This window comes from Pagrus major, chromosome 13, assembly GCF_040436345.1.
Source record: "Pagrus major chromosome 13, Pma_NU_1.0".
Lineage (NCBI taxonomy): Eukaryota > Metazoa > Chordata > Actinopteri > Spariformes > Sparidae > Pagrus > Pagrus major.
Genome location: NC_133227.1, coordinates 9003433 through 9024208, shown reverse-complemented (window position 1 = coordinate 9024208; position 20776 = coordinate 9003433). Strand labels below are relative to the sequence as shown.

The window sequence follows — 20776 nt, the reverse complement described above, 5'->3', positions numbered from 1 at the left end:
CAGGCGCTGATTTCCCATGCACAAAAAACAAAACCCAGGAAAAAACAGTTCTGGGATACAATTAGACAGATTCTTGTTTGAGCTGCAACATTTGGGTGGGAAGATGCTTTCTGTTTCTTCACCCCTCACTCAATTTCTCTGCTGGCAGCACTCCGAGATTCAAGTTGATAAGCTGAAGCAGATATTACACCAAAGCCTTCACTCTCTGCAGTCCCCTCTGCAATAGTTTAGTGTCTTTGTATTCTTAATTAACAATTCAAACATCTGAATTTGTGAAGGGGTTATAGGAAAATCATGCACGTAATGAAACTTGACTGAAAAAGACAAATGTTTCTTCTTATGTGGGTTTTTGTGGGAGCCACGAACAGGACACCGGTGTATACAGTACAAGCTGGATCTCGGCGTCAATGTGGGTGGCGAATGCGCAATTTGATTACTCTGTATATCTTCTGAGTTTTAAGTAAACTCTCGAGATTGTTTGAGATTTGCTGAAGAATAACTTGGACATTCCCTAAAGTAATACCATTAGAATAAACACAAAAAAGAGACAGTGGATGGATGTATTATATTTAATCTGGGAAAATAACGTCAAAATGATGAAAGCTTAAACCAGAGATTCAACAATATTTCCCAGCAAGCCTGCATGATTCAGATGTAAGATTTTAAGATTCAAGTAGGGGAATAAGATGCGGAAACCACGCCAAGGTTTATGCCACGTTGCTGCCAACATGCGCCCAAAAAATCCGATGAACAATGAAGGGGTTGGGGGTTGGAGGGTAGAGGGTACTGTACAGCCTCCCCCAAGAATTGTAATAGTAAGTCTTTTAGCAGATGTTGTTGTCTAAGAAGTGCATGTATTATGGCATGAGAATCAATCCCCTGATCCTGTATCATGTTCGGCCATTCAGCTGCACTGATCCACATGAAGTTCAAGGTAAACAGCATGGTTGTTTACTCGCCCTCTCTGCCTTGACATGCTTGTCCCATTACAGGTATTAATTGGAGTGACATTAATTATCACAGCTCTTCTTGATAGTTAAATGAGGATGAGGATGAATGGAAACATCTTTCACAGGGAGGTCAGGGGTCAAGGCGGAAACGCCAGCTGCCACACTCCAAAATCAGTCACTCTCAGGTCACATTAAATGCTGGGCCAGGCTCAAAAATCTATATTATGCTCTCAAGAATCAAACAAGGAAACAATGAAACTCTTCAGAAATGTCTTAATTGCCATGATTTCTGAAGGCTTCCAGAGTTTCTTTCAGTCCTGCTCCTGTAAAGCAGCTGATGTGAGTAATCATATGTTGTTTGCACAAACACAGGCTCTGCTCGGTTGCAGCTGCACCGACAGATATCCATATGGTTCCTGTTAGAAAATGTCTTGCTGCACGCCTCATCGCTCAGCGAGAAAAACCAAACTCTTACTGGTTGTGTGCAGACCAGAGGCTGAGGCCAGTATACTACACACAGGACCGTGTAAGTGGATAGTGTAATAATGCAAAGATCCGTATCCCTGCTTAAAGGAGAAAAACCAGGAGCTCATGTGGATGCCAACGGACACCAGATATGACTGGAATAACTATTGTGGTTGGGTGCTTAAATATGCCCCTGGGTTCCCTTTTTTAGCTCTTTGGCCATGTAAACATATACAGGCAGAACTGGCTGCTATAAATACACTTTATGTTGAAGAAAAGAAAATTGCAATTGTGTCAGAATCTATTTGCTGGATAACAAAACTACATAAAATACCTCTTGGACTTCTTATTTTTGTGTGTAACTTGGTCTTTATTGTCTACTGAGACTCTGCGGTCTTTTGGTTCTGTCTTCACAAAAAAAGAAGTGAGAGGGTGCCTTGCGCAAAAGCACACAACCATACTTCTAATTCTCTCCACTAATGACGCCTCACAGTCTTCCTAAATCCCTGCCACATCAGTCGGTCTCCCCAGGAGATAGTCCAAAGTATGCTGGCACACTTTGTGCACTTCATGGTGTTTCCCATTAAGTGGTTCAGTCCTCCCTCCAAAATAAAGTGTATTCGCTTTTAACTGGCAACCCTGGAGAGGAAACCACTGACTCACTCTTATTAAATAGTTCCATAAGATATAATAAGGCTTTATAACGGCCTACTAGACCAAACTCCCTTTCATGTTCATCCTAAAAAGGGGCTTTTCTCTTTTTCCAATCTGGCTGTTTAGCTGGAATGGCTGTGAATGGTGATCAAAAATCAATATGAGGCAACGCTGCATCAACATGATAAACTGATCATGCCATACTATTGTAGTCCCTTTCATACTATGGTCTCCAGCAGCCCGACCGGCTACCAGCTCATGCATGCAAGGTGCAGATGCAGGGTGCACCCATCTATATGGAGAACCAGAAGCTTCCACAGCTCGTTTCTCCACCTTTATCACCCAGCACTGATCAGATGCATCACAGATCACACACACACACTGAGGATGAGAATAAAGGAGCTGTCACTTACATTCATCTGACCCGCTCCGCAGCTCTGGATGTGCGCTCTGGATATCCTCTCCAAACCTGATTAGTATGCAAACGGGTTTCCGATCACCCCCCAACGACAGACAATCCACCGGGACAAAATCTTGAATGGAGCCGTGCTGGCCAGCTGGACTGGGCTTTTTTTCTTTTTTCTTTTTACATAATATCCACAAAAAATGACACTTGAGCCAATTCCACAGATTTTCTGATCCCGTACAGCGTTACTCCTCCAGTGAAGGCTCTGTGTAGTCTTATTTTTTATTTATTTATCTTTTTTGCGCCTCCGTCCCCGTGTCAGGTGAGCGCGTTTGGATCAGCTGGAAAAAGCTCCACGGAGGAAGAAAGGAGCCGTCTGTAGCGCTGCAGTGCTCTCCTTGGTCCCCTCTCGCTTGATCTGAAACGATTCTCTCCTCTCTTTCTCTCTCTCAGCATCCAGTCACTCAGACGCGGTGTGTGTGTGTGCGTGTGTGTGTGCGCGCGCGCGCTGAGACAGAGCCGCTTCAAGGCACCGCGCACCTCACCGAGTGAAAGCCGACTCCTCCGCCACAAGGCCCAGCCCCCCTCTCCCCTCTCCCCTCCTCCTCCTCCTCCCCTCGCCGACTTGGGTTGCTAATTTATTCGGGTATAGTAGCTACACAAAAGGGGGGACAGAGGGAGAGGGGAGGCTGTGGAGAGAGGAGATTGGAGAGCAGACTTTGGTGCCCCCCAGCTCCGTTCAGTGGAAGTAGTCTTTGAGACAAAGGAGCGCACCATGCACCATCCAAAGAGGAGTTTAGCTCAGCATGGTACATTATGCATGGAAATGAGTCATTAACAAGATCGTTTCTATTATTCCCCTTCTTCTGAGATTAATATTATGATGTGATTCAGAAGGACACTGCTTAAATCTTACAAAACGATAAACGTCCCCTATAGGAATTCTGCATTTCATCTATCCCATAAAAATTACAATTGTGTATTTGAGATGTGTGGCTTCTAATAACTGTCTCTGTGTGTTTTGATTTGAATAATTATGGATTTAATAATCATGGATTTGCACAGAACTGTGCAACATAACATTATGATTTCAAATTCAATTATGTGGTATAAAAAAATTAAAGCTTAATTAAAAAATGGTAAGGCTTTACATCAAGGTCCTTGTAAAGAGTGTTAGTTAAAAGGCAATAAAGCCCTTATAATTTATTCATTCATCCATCCATTCAACCTTTATTTAAATCTCAAAAAAATAATTTTTTAATGATATCGCGAGCACAAATTGAAAACACAGAATAGGTGCAAAAATATGATCACAAACAGAAACAACAAACATAATCACAGAGCGAGTAAACAGAATGGGTACATAAATATAATTGCGGATAAGAAGCAATATGACAGAATACAGATAAAATGGAAAAAGTGCTTGAAAATGATAAGAAACTGCAAACAAACATGAAAAAACACAAATAAAACTGAGGTGCATAAAAGATAAACGGCAGCCAAATATACAGGACAGCATGTAGTGAAAAACAGTTACAGTCAAATGCTGAGTAGAAGAAGTCTAAAACTGACCTATAGGTATGACTGTATCAAGTTTAGATGTACGTTGTAAAATGTTCCAAGTGTACGGAGCACTGACACTGAAAGCAGTTTTCCCAAATGTAGTGTTTAACTTGGAGCATTATACAATCACTAGAGCATGTTGAATAGTGACTCTGTGACCAGTTTAATAAAGAGCTGATATATGGTGGCATGTTGCCCTTCAAGGCTTTAAAAAGAAACAGAAACCAATGGCTGTCACGTCTTACTGTTAAATTTGCCCATGCATGAGTGGAATAACAGTCACCAGTAATGAATCTGAGGGGGGAGTGATAAACCGGGTCTAGTGGAGTGGAGTGGAGACAGAGGCATGTCTATAGATCATCACATAATCCAGGACAGATAAAAAGACAACTTCAATGATCCGTTTCCTACAGATCATGGGGAAAGTAGTTCTGTTTCTGTATAAATAACCATTTTTTTTGTCTTAGCTTGCCAACAAGTGTGTTAATATGAAATTTAAATGTGAGTTTCTGATCCAACCAGGTACCCAAATATTTGTATTCAGAAACCCTTTCAGTACTGTGTCCTGTTAGAGTGGTAATATGCAGACCAATGTCTGTGATATCTCTGGCTCTTGAGAATATCATGAATTTGGTTTTGTTTGCATTGAGGACTAATTTCAGGTTTAATAAGAGAATCTTGCAGTTTGTCAAAAGCTTGCTGGAGAATAATTGTAATGGCTTTATGTGCAGTTTTAGCACAGCAGTACAGGACTGTATCATCAGCATAAAGAGGGGCGTTACAATTTGTTAAAGAGGATGTAATATTGTTAATATAGATTGTGAATAAGACAGGACCCAGTATTGAACCTTGCAGAACCCCTTTAGACAATGGTAAAAACAGGGAACGATCATTTATAAGTCTTATAAGTCCTTATGAGATGCTTATTGGCAAGTATAAGCATAGTTAACTGTTAATAAGTGTGTAATAAAGGATTTATTAACCCTAACAAGGCAGTGGTCTTGCTTTAGATCCAGTAGACGAAAAGGGAATAGTTAACTGTTAATAACTGCATAGTTGGTTACTTTATAATAATCATCATTAATAAATGGTTAATTTCTAGTTAAACCTTAGTTAATAGTTATTTCACTGTTAACAAACAAAAAATGCTTCATAAACCATTAATCAACCATTTACAAAGTGTTATAAACATCAGTTGCAACTTAGCAATAAACAATTGCTTAATAAATGCTTTATAAAGTATAGTTTGTAAACAGTAAGTAACTGTTAATTCACATTTATTAATAATGGTTGTTACAGCATAGTTAACTTCTAACTATACTTACTGAATTGGAGATGCAGCTCAGCACCATGGATGCCAAATCATTAGCTGCTGTAGTTAGCCGGTCCCCAGTAGCTGCCGTGGACCAACATAGTGTAGCTCCTCCCACTCGTCGCCGGTAGCCGGGAAACCAGGGAGGTGACTGAAAGATGCATAGTTCACAGACAAAGCCCACAGTTCACCACCAATCAAATTTGAAACTGCTGGCTAAGGTAATTCGTAAATACAGTAAGATCATAATACATGTCAGTGGTAATGACTCTCGTTTGGCTCTCTCGGAAGTCACTAAAATTAATGTTGCGTCGGTGTGTACATTTGCTAAGACAATGTCAGACTCCCTAGTTTTCTCTGGGCCCCCGCCAAATCTGACCAATGATGACATGTCTAGCTGCATGTCATCATTCAACTGCTGGCTGTCGAGGTGGTGTCCAGCAAAAAATATGGGTTTTCTTTCTCTATCTTATCTTTGCTGTGAATTGGCACTATACAAATAAAAATGGTAAACTCTGTCTTTGTAATCCTATTATAAGTAATTGTAAGAAACTTACAAGGCTTTTATTAATGTTCTTGCACAGTCTATAAACTTTTATGAAAGTGTCTTTAAAGGGCTTAAAATTGTCTTATAATGCAACAATAAACTTGTTTATGAGGACACATGATAATAATAATAATAATAATGATGTAAGCATTAAATCAGGATTTAAAGGGCCTGATTACCGATTAACTAACAATTGCTACGAGCAGTTCAATAAGTAGTGTTATCTGTAATTCGTCAGGCATATTAGTGTAATTTAAAGTAGCTTTATTATTGAAGTTGTAGTCAAGCTATTTCACTTGATAAAAAATCAGTCTGGATGTAAAAGATTAGGACTATAATCTGAGAGAGGAAGCAGCACAGCAGTCTGGGCAGAGTTTCAGACACACACACACACACACACACACACTTTGGACTGCTAGCATCAGCAAGATGGAGTCATTCATCACCCCAGATTTTAGGTCAAGCCTCCACCTGCATCGCTGAAGCAGAGCAAGAAGGGGGGAGATGCGGAGGAGGAGGGAGAGATGGTGTGGAGGTGGGAGGTGTGAACATGGGGAGGGGTCTGTGGGTGGGTGTTGGAGGCGGTGGACAAGGACAGCAATCAATCCATGCCCTCTGGCTTCAGGAGGCCACCCGACGGATGAGTGTGTACGTTGCCGCCAATGGGGGAAAATGGTCCATTGACACTTTAACCAGTAATGCAGATCGACCATGACAGGAAGACCAGACACTGTGGAGTCAGGCTAACTTAACTCTGCAGGGAAGTCATTTTCAAAAACTGTTGCAATGATCTATGAAAAACAAACAAACATAATGTCTCTGTTTTCCCAATATTGTGAAAATGGTCACTTGGGGATTGAACCATCAGTCATGGCAGTATTAGTGTCATGTGCTCGTACTTAAAATTAACAAAGTATAAAATCAAGTCCCAGAGGAGCAACAAGCAAGAGGAAGTGGTTTGAAGTGGAGTTTCAAGTAGACTGTTTTCCCAAAATTAACTGGGTCAACATACAGTAAATAATCTGTAATGGTCTTCCTGTACTGCAGAGCTATACTGCACTGCAGCTGAAATCCCTTTCTTTTCTGAGAAAAAGCTATAAATATGCTATTATCAATGTTTTTCTTTTATTTTTCCTAGTTGCCCTCCTTAACAGGCCGACGACATAATTCCCAACAATATTTAACATCAAATTTATTATATTCCCGGTCTTTGTTGTTATCATAGTGTGTTGAGCTTTATTTTTATAGGATGATTGCAGTGCCGGCCCTGACCAATTTGGTGCCCTAGGCAAGATTTTGGCTGGCGCCCCATTGCATCGCAGTCAATTTTACAATCAATTTTCATACACTCACACAGAAACTACATGTATGTATTCAAGATTTTATTTCTTTTAAGTCAAAAATATCACACCAAATAAAAACTGAAGAAAGAAACAAGTGATAAATAAAAAATACAATATAAATAAGGTATTGCACTGGTATACTATTGGTATTAAAGAATATTCTATTTACATACAAAATAAAAACAGTCTGTATTCTTTGGGAGGAAACCTTTTGCAGCAGAAGCAGTGCAAGCTATCATTCTTTTTTGAGTAGATCAGCCAGCTTCTTTTGACTCTGGTAAAAAAGTCATGTGGACACTTTATCCCATCTTTGTTTTTGGGATATGTGTAACTGTTTCTTATTTGAAATGGTCGTCTGTGAACTAACTCCTTTCTTACTTTGTCAGTTAGAAGAGACGGTCAGTCAGCAGCCTTTAGTCCTGATGCTGTGTCACTCTCTGTGCTGAGGTAGAGGACAGGAGCACCTGATGCTGTGTCACTGGCGGTGGTGGTGAAATATTTTAAAAGTGCATCTGAAGAGAGAAGTATGTGACCACTGGATGTTACATTTTAAAATACAATGAGATTCATTCAATTTTATCGTCAGTGCAATGCAGTTCAGTCTAACCAGAGTGCAAAAAGCAGTAAAGTGCAGTGAAATTTATATATGTGTATATATATATGTAGCCTATGAATGATATGGGAAAGCTAAGGTATGGAGTATTAACAGTAATACACTTTAACTGCACTTTAACACTGATGTAAACTTTAACAAACACAAACTGTGACACAATAAACCAAAGTCTTACAACTGCCCTGTTACTTATAAAGTGGATGGAAAACTCAGAGCATTTTAACTGACATACAAGCAGGAAAACACAGTGAACAGGTTAAAATAACACCTGAACAGGCCTGACGTTAACTTTCCAAACGTCCCTGATGAGTGTAAGGTGGAGTAACATTAACTTACATCGACTCAGCTATTTACTGATTATCAAACAATGCTACTATCGTCCGAAGTAAGCTAGCAAGCTAACACTCTGCTCCAACAACGGTAACTACGATCATTAAACTATTAGTTTGATTCACTTAATCACATTGACGTCACTGTACCTCTTTCTTTTTCACGTTTTTCTTCCTCTGCTTTCCTTCTTGTCCTCCCCTGGGCGCGGATGGTTTCAGTCTATTGGACTTTGTAGTTCCGTACAGTATCAATAAACGTCTCTCTTGGGTCACGGTCCCGGTCAGATTCAGGCAGCTCGCCTCTCGACCCCGCCCCCTCACAGAGGGCAGGTACAGTGCAACGAGCCAGGAACCCAGAAAAAAGGCCTCTCCAATATTTAATAGGCTTTGCAATAAGGTTATGTTGCTGTGGGCTTATATAATATTTCTAAATAATATTAGTAATAGCACTGGTAAAAAATAGTATTTTTTTTTCTCCCCCTGTTTGCGGCGCCCCCCGTGGATGACGGCGCCCTTAGCATTTGCCTATACTGCCTATGCCCAGGGCCGGCCCTGGATGATTGCATGTGTGAGATAAGATTACCAGTGGATACAAAGTGTAAACCAACTCCTGTTCTCAGACTTTGGTTCTCACCTCCTGACTGAACCCGAGGCCCCTGCAGATATGCTCGCATTTCTAAAAGAAAGCATACCAAAGGGTTAACATGAAAGATGCAATTTATAGTTTAGATAAGAAAATGATCCAGCAGTTGATTGTGCCTTTACTTCCTTGGTTGTGAGTTATGAAGACTGTACTACATGTCTTTGGAAATATATGCTGCACTTGAAAAGGCTTGGTAGACAGGAAAGACAGCTTAAAGGAGCAGCTCACCCTAAAATAAAAAAATACATACAGTATCTCTCCTCTTACTAAGTGCTATTTATCCATCTAGGTTGTTTTGGTGTGAGTTGCGTAGTTTTGGAGATATCAGCCATAGAAATATCTGCATCCTCTCAAATATAATGGAACTAGATGGTATTTGAAAAACTGTCTTTTTCCAGAAATTCTGACACATTTACTCAAGATAATCCACAGCTGTTGATGAGAGCAGTTAATGTAGACTTATTTTCTTTCTACCAAACTACACCCAACAGCAGCACTGTGCAGAAGGAAGCTGCATCTACTCATGGACAAAATACTAATGCTAATGACAGAACAAAACAAACAAGAATCTAGACAAACCAAACTCCAGCACTCATAGTATTATACAGTATATAACCGTGGAAAATAGATTATAAAAAGCAACCGCAACAGCAGTTCTTTGTTCAAACCTTTTGAACTCTTAGTTTGTAACGTGTGAGTCCAATACACTTCCCTCTGTAATGGAACTCTGTCCCTATCACCAGGAGCACCCACGCCGCGAAGACATGCAAACGGTTACATGATGAAGATCAAGTAACCGGCAGTCATACAGTGGCAAGTTTACATACATTAGTCATGTATAACTGACCACATGATGAAATGTTAGACTGACTTCATAATGTTGAGAATATGATGTGGCAAAAGATTACTTTCATACACATACTTCATTCTATACAAGTAATACATTTGACCTTTATAGCTGTTCCAAGAAATGAAAGGATGTTTTTGCTGCCTTTTCACTGTTACTAGTTGACATTATCTAGCTTTAAACTGGGGGAAACAAATTCACAAAGACTACCGGTATCTTTTAAGGTGGAACATTTTCTTGAATGTTACTCAAAGCATGGGTATGACGTAATGAACCAAATAGCACATCTTACAAGGTACAAGGTAAATTTAATGTCATTTTTTAAACAAGGGTTTTAAAAACAAAATAAAGTTTGAGTCCTTTTGAGTCCTGCTACATCTATTTTAGGCAATGGACTCTTAAATGTCAATATGACATTGTTGATAATTCCGTTTGCTATTTTTTTATTTATATGTTTTGTTTTTTGTCTCTCTTGCATGACAGAGGCTTTAGTGATGACTGGATCTTCAAGCACCTAAAATGAATATGATTTTCAACTGGATTATGCAAACTGTGAACATTTAATTTCCTCACTTCATCACAATAGTGGTGGTGCAGCGCTCCGGTACGTTCCAGCAGCACTACACCTACACCTTATCCTCCTCATCTGACCTGTAATGTTTGCTAACTTAATTAGCTAGCAGATTTGTAGAAAGAAACATTGCTGTTGAGTTTTTCAAATGTATTGGTGCTTTAAGCTCCACAGTATTCGACAGAAGGCCAACATCTCTACGGCCAATATCTCCCAAACTTGACTATCACTACAGGTAAGAGGAAAAATATGTATTTTGATTTGGGGGTCAACTGTCCCTTTAAAATGCACAAATCCCTGGTCCTCAGTGCTTGTCACCAGAATAAATAGACAAATAAATTCACCATTTCTTGGTGAAACAAGAGCTAAGCACAAGCCCGAAGAAAGAGGAGAAGTTTAATACTTCTTTCTCACATTTAATTCCTGTCCTTGTCTTTGTAGAGCCTGCATCCGTCCATGTGTGCGACAGTGCTTTCAGTCTGTGCGATTGAATTTATTCGTCATCGATCTTGTGTGAACACTTGCCACAGAGTTGCAATTACACAGCTTTAACCAATAGCAGATGGCTGAGGAGTGACACTTTTGGTGGGGCTCCCCACGATGGAGGAGACCAGCGCGAGATTTATATCGCTGCCGCACACATTCATAAATGTAAAAATCTCTCTCTGCCTCTCAGTCAAATACAAACACATGCATATACATAAACTCATATGTATACATACAGACATTTATCAGGAAATGTATTATAAATTACCAGGATTTATTTGGCTCCTGTGTCTATCCTGTTTGTCAGCTCCTCCCTTTGACCCCAAACTCCACAGCCGTGACCACGATAACCCCGGTCCACATTTCAAACCTTTAGCACACCTCCTTGATTTATATCCTGTCAAGTCTTAGATAAGCCTTGTATTTATTCCAGCTCGATGCATTTATACAGAGCTGATTAAATCAGAGCTGTAAATTCTCGGAAAGCCTTTAGAAATGATTTAATCTGACATCATCTGATATTCTTTACTCATTTTAATTATTTTTGGACCCATCGTGAACACAACCCAGGAATAAGTGTGATACAGTGGTTAGCTAACAAGTGGTAGCTGCGGGGTCATTTGGAAATGCATCGTTTGGAGCTAATGGTGGGTCCTGTCTACATTGGCTGTATGATTGGTCTCGTTGGCCGGGTCTCTCTCCCTCAATCTCTCCTAGACAAACACACACATACAGTTGACCACAGGACTGTGACGCCTCCGATGTGAATCAAAGCAGCAAATTAGCCAAATTGGCATGTTTGCATGTGCAGTGGACTGAAACTAATTTAAAGATTTCATCACTTAAAACAAAAAAGCTAGTGAATACTGTAACATAACAAGTATCCTCCCTCTGAGTGCAATCCTCTGGAAAACATGTCTTGAAATGATTTCTTGACTGCCGGGCAACACAATATCCTAGTTCCGTATATCCTGGCAGCTCCGTCCCAAAAAGGACTTAATGTGTCTTTTTCCACCATGTTTTATTTCATTCAGCTGTTATCACTTCATCTCTCTGGATTCGGTCCCCTTCCTGTCATATCTACAGTACTGCACATACATTAACTTTCTAATTTTTGTCTCTCCGCTCCGTCGCTCTCTCTCCCTCGACCCTGTGTCCACGCAGGTGTGTGTCCCCGCTATCTGATCCACCTTTCCTGTGCAGCAGGACAGGATGAGGTCACAGCTCCCACTCAGTGAGTCTGTGCCAAGAGAGGAAAGAGTGGTGGCTTAATCTGACCTTCCTTTCCCATGGCCAAAATACCACTTGTCATAGTGGTTTCATTCAATTCAGTAGCTCTTTTGAGCAAGGAAAACTTGTTATCCACAGTTCAGTGTTTTAAAGGATAAGGCTGGCACATTTTTATATTTCTTTTGTTATGACCAGACCAAGATGAATGAACTGATCCTATTAAAGTGTTGACTGTGCAGCCAAAGCCAGATGCGGCTTATTTCTCTGTGCTGTAGCCATCCACTGTTGTCCATAAACCATTAAAGGGGACGTATTATGAAAAACCTAGGGTAGCTGGAGTGCCTACCAACCCACAAACTGTTAGATACGACATCCCAGTCAGCTTTTTGGGGTCTGCCTAGGTCAGACAACATGGGATTCAGCAAGCCATTCAGATTTTGGCCTTCTTCTTACGTAAGGTAGAGGCACATTTGAATAATACCACCCCCAACCTGAATATGTCCACCTACGAATTGAGAGCCAAGCAAGGCTGCTCTGATGTTAGCTGCATAGACGATAGGTCCGTTAACTTCACAAGCTCAAGGATGTGTGATTTACTACAGACTTATCAGTAAGGGCCAGTAACTGTACAAGCTCAAGAATAGATAGATACCAGCAGTCTGAGACCCGACTTCAAACTTGGAAGCTGTAAGTTTTTCCATTTTGTAGGTCAACCTGTTGAATCAGGCATTAGCATGGGTAGAGAGGGGAAACTGTGTAAACATTAAACCTCATCGAAGCCAACTAAATAACGAGTAGGTTTGATACCAGTGTGTTTTTCGTATTGCTTTGTATGTTTGAAACCTTACTGCAATGCTAGCTCAGCGGTATGTTTGTGTGTGGGCACTATATGCTGTGTTTTTAAATGACTTCCAAACACATTGTCCTGCTCTCTAACACAAACATGTGTCAATATGCAGCTGAAAATTGCCCCCAACAAATAGGGAAATTAGGTACGTGTGAGCCATTTCTAAAGATTTGCTTGAAACAAATGGGCTTTGGGTGCAAAAGACATGGTTCGAGCAAATGAGTAGCATGTTTATTGATGGTTTTGGTCTTTTCAGTGTATTTGTTGACAAGACAAATATAGAATGATGACCTCCTTATCCTTTAAAAATGTTCATATATAGTCATGCTAGTAAAAAGCGTGTCAAGATTTTACAATCCTGGATATTCACCTCTACTCAGCACACTTGAAAGACTACGGGCACTTTCACTAGCTTTTTCTTTTTTTTCTCAAGTGCCTTCCTTTACCACGGGCAACAAATAGAGTTGTATATGTCTTCATCTGTCCCTGCAGGGTATTCTTAGGGAGATTATTATAGCTTACTTTACTGTGAGGCCAGAGTGCCTTCCATGCAACCGCACACCGGCCCAATGACTCTGGCTGTTCTTTCAAAGCTACTACGTTGTGCACTTCTGCAGATGTCACTAAAAAGGGGACCGAGAGTTAAGTGGAATAAGATGTATTGAATATATACACTTGGGAGAAGTGATTTTGTTCTGCCTACGGAAAAAAGAGAAGTCTGTGTGTCCATTTTGTTGGGTGTTGGCACCACATTTCCTGTTGGTTATATGTGGTTTCCTCCGGACCTTTTTAGTCATCTCAGTGATTTTTTACATGTGCATTGTTTATGCCAGTTGTCTGTGTGGACATGTGCAGCTTTTGGAGTATTTTGGGGAGAGGCTGAGGATTAATTGGCCGAGGGATGACAGAGCAGGAAAAGGGCATTGTTATTAGGAGCTCAGAGCTTCCCTGGAGTTTCGAAGAATGAAGTCACACAAACTGTTTCACATCCAGACGGAAATTATGTCTGAAATAAAGTGTACAAAGTTGTGATATCATCATGGCAGCCACTCACCCCTAACAAACCTGCTATACAGGGTGCAGTACTTTCCAAAATCCATCATTAAATCCTCTTTTCACACAGCAAAGACTTCTTCTAATTCTGTGCGTCATATTTCAGCCTTATCTTGAATTACGTCACCCCCGTAATGTGCTTAGGGTTGAAAGAAATGTTAAAACCTGTCTTTCTCTGACTGAACTGTTATTACTTCAGAGTCTGGCCTCCTTCCACTTGGCAAGCCTCACCAAGAACGAACAAGGCCTCCCAGCATTAGCTGATCATTTCGCGGAGAAACTTATCTTAAACGTTCAAGCATGAAGGTTTTTACTTATCGAGCAGTGATCTCGAGGAAAAGAGTGAAAACAGGAAAGCAGCAGTCCAGGTTTTATACCGCAGTTGTAATAGCCCTTACTCTCGCTGTATCTTTACGTGCAGGCTGATATCAGAGAAGGAGATTAAACAGTTCCTCTGACGAGCTTCCAGGTTTTGTGCGACGGAGGAAATTTCAGGGTCAGAAGCTCGCTTTGTTGGGAAGATCATTGCACTCCCCTTCCATATATCTCTCTTATGATATGTAACTGTCCAGGTGTTGTCCTCATTTTATACTCATTTTTACTGCATCTTGTTGAAAACAGGGCATTATCACACTTCTGTCAGGTACAGTATTCCCACTGGTTCCTGTGGAGGAGTCCTCCACAGGATGCAGATGTTAATTTTGCCGCAGGGACTTACTCGCTCCAAAGAAATCATCTCAGAAGCCACGGAGGCTGGTTTCAAGATCAACGTCTATCTCTTCACTTAGCACTCTTTCTGCCATGACACCTTTTAAGACTCCTCTCACTTCCTGTTCCTCTCTTTTCATCACCATGAACATCACATCAACACGGTACCTGCAGACTGCATCCCCCTCTATTGCACTCTTGTCACCCCTGCTCACTAATTTATCTCTGCGTGACACCTCCCTTCCTCCCTCTATCAGTGTTTTATCGTTACAAAGCTAATACACTGAGCAGGCAGATCCACTAAATCAGGACAGCCTCGATTTAAGAACTGAGATTGTTTAGGTTATGCAGAAACTATTTAGCAGCTGGCCGACACACGTGCTATAAAACCTTGGCGAACATGAAACATGGAACTTAAATTAATCTTTTCCAGATATTCATGTGCAAAGCATTTTTTTGTGCTGCTTATATGTGTTTAAAAGTGGACAATTAGCTACAGCAGCTATAGAATACTTGCTTGCAATACTCTCATACTGCTTCATGACACTTGTTGAATAGCTGCTGAAAGCCTTCTCTATTCCACAATGTGCTTCTAATACAAGCGTCTAGCAAACAGGAAGTAGCCAAAGCTGAGAACTTCCTGTATGAGCCCATCCACTGGCCAGCTTCTGCACTATGGGCACACAAGGTTCCTGAATGCGTCCTTACTTAGTGTGTGTTTGTGTGTGTGCGTTCGGCATTCCATCCCCTCCGCTTCCTTCCCTGCCCCTGCCCCTGTCCTGCCTGCTGGTGCACGGCATCGTGGGAAAGAGCGAGTCTCACCTCTACACAGCGCACTCGCTCACTCACCGCACACATAAAGCAGCAGAGACGGGGACAGATTTAGTGGGTGTTGTGAACCAGATGTGCTGCCGCGTGGAACTGTTGTGAAACTGTGCTGTTAATGTGCCACCCTGATTCCATTTTTAGAGTGAATGACAGATTGATAACGAGTCCGTGTGCTTTTAATTAAAGCCTGTTAGCCAAATTGCACGTTTGAAACGTATCTGATCTTTCTTTGCATGCTAAAGGTTAATGTTCTGGACCAGATTCAAGCATGACACACACATACTTCCGTTGTCCTCCCCAAAATAAAATTTGCAGCTTAATGTGACAATAACTCTTCATGTTTATGTCTATACGTGTGTGGTGCGTGCGTTGTGGGAACCTTGGCTGAGGCTGTAAAGTGTGCACAGGAGACTTCAGAGGAAGAGGAAGATGAGAGGGTCAAGTGCGTCGGGGGAGATAAGTCGTCCCTCACGTTGCCCCTCTGGATCAGCTGCTTCCTGTTTATTGTTGCGCTGAAGTGTTGTCCTATGAAGATAAGAAGGTTTCAACCTTTGACTCAGGCGGAACAGAAGCACATCCTGCGGCGGATGCCATATTGTTTCAGCGCCTCGTCACACCTCATCACATGACCGATGTGACCCGCCATCTACTCACATTGGACAGTTTGTACGTCACAGTGGATCATAGTGCAGCGTTATGATTGAGTGGCCGCCTTGACATTATCATTAACAAATCCATTAATCACCATCATGGTTCACATGCTATCATTATGGCCCAACATTATCTGTGTGTGTTGGAGATTAATTAGTAGAAGAAGACTTGTTGATAATATTAGCATAAAAAATGGTGAACTTTGGTGAAGTTTACACTGACCCACCTTTTATTTCTCAACTGCAGCTAACAAGAACATTTTCCAACCACTGAAACAAACATCAGATGTTAAATCCAACAAAATGTAGTAATACTTTAGCACATCTTATGTGAATGTGTGCAGTTTTCTTGTATTATCCAAACAGGTCTTTGAATGCCTCATACACTGAATGAAACTCAACCGTAGAGCGTATCAAACATGGGTGAAGTCCCTGTGACATCACAGAGGTTTCTGCATAACCATTCTGAAGTGCAACATTGTGGCTCTGGCCATCGCTGCTGAAAGAAGCCTGGATCCTGACAGCTAGCTAGACAGCTAGCAGGTAGCTGTCACTCAAAGTGGCAGACCAAAACAGCTTTTATACCAGGCTGTAAACATGTCCATCTCTGCTGTAAAGTTGGGCATTTTAGCCCAACACTGGAACCAAACGGCATTCATTGTACACTTGAATAAGAGGTTATATTATCTTCTTCTTCTTCTTCTTCTTCTTCTTTTTCTTCTTTTTCTTCAAAAGCTTATTAGCATGGAAGAAGCTGCATCATCTCTATCATGTCGCGATAGGGGAGGGAATGCATATGGGACATTATAAGATCATTCCTAGACTCAGAACATGGTTCCCTCTTTCATTTGTAAAAATAACAAGGTCATTGTTGGACTTTTAAAATTACAAGCAGAGTTTTTTGTTTTGTTTTCCTGTTTTTTTTCCTTAATAAAGGTGTTCAATCTTGGTTGGAGCTATACGTATGTGCAGTTGAAAAATCATGTGCATGCATGTGTTCCTGTGGACACACTCCTTTCACACTGAACAAAAACCCACTAACACCCACTAACATCTGGCTTTTGTCTTCAATGTTTATGTGTATAATCAGCATTTATTCCCGCATCAATTGAATCTGCAGTAGTCACGGGTGTTCTGCTACAGCTCTGATCGGTTCTGATTAAAACACAAAACCTGGGTGAACACATTAATTCACTTTTCTGTTCAAGCAGCACTTAAACTTTGTTGAGTCGGTGCTGAGTTTGAAAGAGAAACCTGTGCCAAATAGTAACACATGAGATAAATAATTTAACAATGTAACCACCCCACCCTCCTTTTTTATTGTTTGTCTTGTCTGTGTAATAGCTAGGTGATTGTATTGTCATAATGTCTTTCTTTTGTGTCTAGTTAGGGAATATCTACAATAAAACTGTAAATGGACTCAAGTGGAACTGCAGTTTTTGGCACTTCTGTGCTGTCTTCATTTCCAGCCCTGCAGATTGCCGCTTGAACTCAACAGAATCTGGCTTTAACATACAGAGCACGACACAACCTCCAAAGTAATATCTGTTATTTTTTCAGTATGGTTCAGGGTATAAGATTACATCTAAACAGAAGGAATTGATCTATTATATTTAAGGTTTTATGATACAGTGTTCTCAAAACGTTGCCTATCTTCTTAGAATCTGAGAGCAGGAACTCAACCCCACTTTGAGCCTGGAAAATGGTCAAGAAAAACTCTGAAATCAGCTCTGTAACTCTCACAGCTGTCTGTGGCTGGAGCCAGGGCAGAAGCTGGAGAATTTTCTGCATCCTTCCTACAGTGTGATTTACGTCCAGGCCGGCCATCTCCCACTGCTCCTACTTTGTTTGAATGTTTGTTTTTTGGAAGAGTTTAGGATTTCTTTCCCAATAAATGTCTCGCCGCAGAAAGACAATAAGCAAGATAAGATAATGCTGGTTTCTCAACCAATGCCACACACAGTACAGGTCACATTATGTTTACATTACAGAGGGCTGTCTGAGCTTTTAGAGGGATTAGGGCCAGGAGATGGAAAGGCTCCAACAAAGTTCATTTTTGTTCATAAGGATGTTTGGCAAGGCGACAAAAGTATACAGGGAGAAAGATGGAGAGCAACAGCAAAGTTAAGTTGAGGCCACTGTACATAAAAAAAGGAAAAAACCAGAGCAGCTCAGGTTCTGTACAGGAGTCTAAAGACTAAAAGCGTATTTTATCTGTTTTGGACTGCTGTTACAAAAAAGGACTGCACTGCTGTAGCCGTTAAAAAACTTGCGTGAGCAGAACATGACAAAATAAAAACCCACAAAAGGCCATTCCAACAGTGTATGTAACAAGCTGAGATTGATTTACTTTTGGTTTTGAAACTCCTCAGCACTGCAGAGTGTCTCCATTAGATCTGCTTTGGAGCTTTCAAAGGCGTGTCCACCACTAAACAGGGAGTTATTCATCCTTCCTTCATGAAGCCCATCTCTACCCATGTAAAGATGTGACCTCCACTGCGTGTCCTTCGACATGTGACCGTGCAGCCTGCATCATCCAAGATATCCCCTCCTAAATGGTTCATGAAAGGCACACATACAGAGAGACAAATGTAAATTTGTAAACACATTTAGACAGCCCTGTCTGCATAGTAAACATGGTAAACAAGGTTAAGTCTAGACTTCACACTGATAAGAGCGGGAGACGGACAGGAGCCACTAATGATGTGGTGCGTGTTCACTAATGGCAGTCGTGCTTCTTCCCAAAGCTCACTAAACTTCATTTGAAGATATGTTTTCTTGTCTCCTGGTTTTATGATTTGTGTCTGTTATTGTGCATGTTCACTACTCAGGAGGAAATTTTAAAAAAGCACAGTATATACAGTAAGACACCAAACTGAGACTGAACACAGCCTCCATGACGAACGGAGGTCAGTTTGACAACAGGGGATACAGTATGGAGGCGATTTACAGCAGCTCGGATTAGGACTATGACTCTGAGGATGACAAGACATGGCAAGCTGGGACAAGAGAGAGTAGCCGGAGAGAGTTGCGCATCAGAAAACAGAGCTGAAATATTTTCACATCTTTCTCTGTGAGTTGAGGATTCATTTTGTGGAAAGACAAAGTTTTGTTTAGGTCGAGTTTGAATGAAATGTGTTTTTTGGTGAGTCAACTAAGCTTGTCTAAGTCTGCTGAAAGAGCAAAACTGAATTCAGCATGTGTTCAGTTGTTTTTTGCATTAAATTTGTTTAAGAATATTACTTTCTAGACGTTATTTTGTTTATTTATTAGCCTAAAAAGCTAAGAGAACTTGTGAAATGTAGAGAACTCGCCACTAGCATACAGTACTCCCAGCTGAAACTACAGGCGACTATACTGTCGGACTATAGCCGCTGGAGGTACAAATTGGTAATACCAGCCTGGACAGATGGGGATAGCTGGTTAGCATGCTAACTTCAGCAGGCATTTCTTCAACACAATACATAGATGTCTTTGACATAATGTAACAACTGTTATTTCTTCACAATCTGTTGATAATATACATTTTCTGAATGTTTTTAACTACGATTCTGGCCATATCTTACACATTGCACCTTTAGTCAAAGCTAGCTCTACTGTTGCACATATCGTAGTGTAAGAAATCATAAAGGGTTTAGCCCATAGCATGTTTTGACCGGAGAGTCGGTCCTCAGAGGTTTTAACTCTCTCCTCCCCTGGCAGCTTGGCAGTCAGTAAGACCCAAATATTTACTGCTCCTCGTCTGCCATCTAAACACCCTTTCTACAGGACATATTTATTCAATTATGCTTCATTTCACAAAGACAAAAAGAACTCTGCAGGTCTCGGCCAAGTTGCGAGCATTTTCCACCAACAACCGTACGGTCCCAATGGCTTTGATTCAAAACAGACGGGAGAGAAACTTTGGATGCATGTATGACATTTGTTAAATACTGTCAGTAAAACATTTTGACTGGTGAGGAAATCATAAACACTACTTTTGCACGATTCAAGGTCCAGGTAGGGCCGCTCAGAGCCGACGGCGTGGTGAGGTGTTTTTTGGAAAAGGGCCTCTTTGGCTTTACAAAGAGCACTGTATGAGCTACCAGCAGTTACCTACCACAAGGGAGGTATTCTCCAATTTACAGCCATATTTCTCTTTTATTGAACGTTTGTGTTTTTTTACAATACATACCTCCAAGTTCATGAATAGTCAGGCACCAACAAAAAGTAGCGAGGTTGCCAACTTGTAGTATAGATATTTGCAAACGCTCCAAAGTATTTCTTTACAAGCATAGACTGAGCAAAAATGTGCACTGCGCTTATTATTCTTACAATATTTCCAAATAATTACTTGATGACTATGAATGTCCAAAGAAGCCAACACTGGCAGCTAATTTTTCATTTTTACCCAGTGTGCCTACTTCCATATGAGCTTGGAATATAATACATGCGGTTACATGGTTCAGCTAAATGTGAAAAACTGCTGTTAAAGATCAGTTTGACATCTTTTCAGAGGAGCTCTTTGATCATATTTGTGTTGTAGGACAAGACGAGTGGTTTTAGTTCCACCTCTGTGTGTCCGGTTTATATCACTACACTGCTTTCTAATACTTACTGTGTGAGATAAGTGGAGGGTTCAGAATAACATGGCACAGAGACTACCGAGCACAATAAAAGGAATTTACCAGCTCTGATGTTGGCACGCAACACTGAACTGACGTGTTAATTTGGTAAAAATGCATTCCTCAT

General features: G+C 40.9%; 1 protein-coding gene across 1 annotated transcript in view; it reads right to left on the bottom strand.

Annotated features, from left to right (window-relative positions):
- Positions 1–2785, bottom strand: part of dchs1b (dachsous cadherin-related 1b) — a 92426-nt gene extending 89641 nt beyond the window's left edge. Inside the window, exon 1 of the mRNA XM_073479403.1 lies at positions 2483–2785. The gene's annotated coding sequence lies outside the window, so the exon portion shown is untranslated. The remainder of the gene's footprint in view (positions 1–2482) is intronic.
- Positions 2786–20776: the final 17991 nt, after the last annotated feature.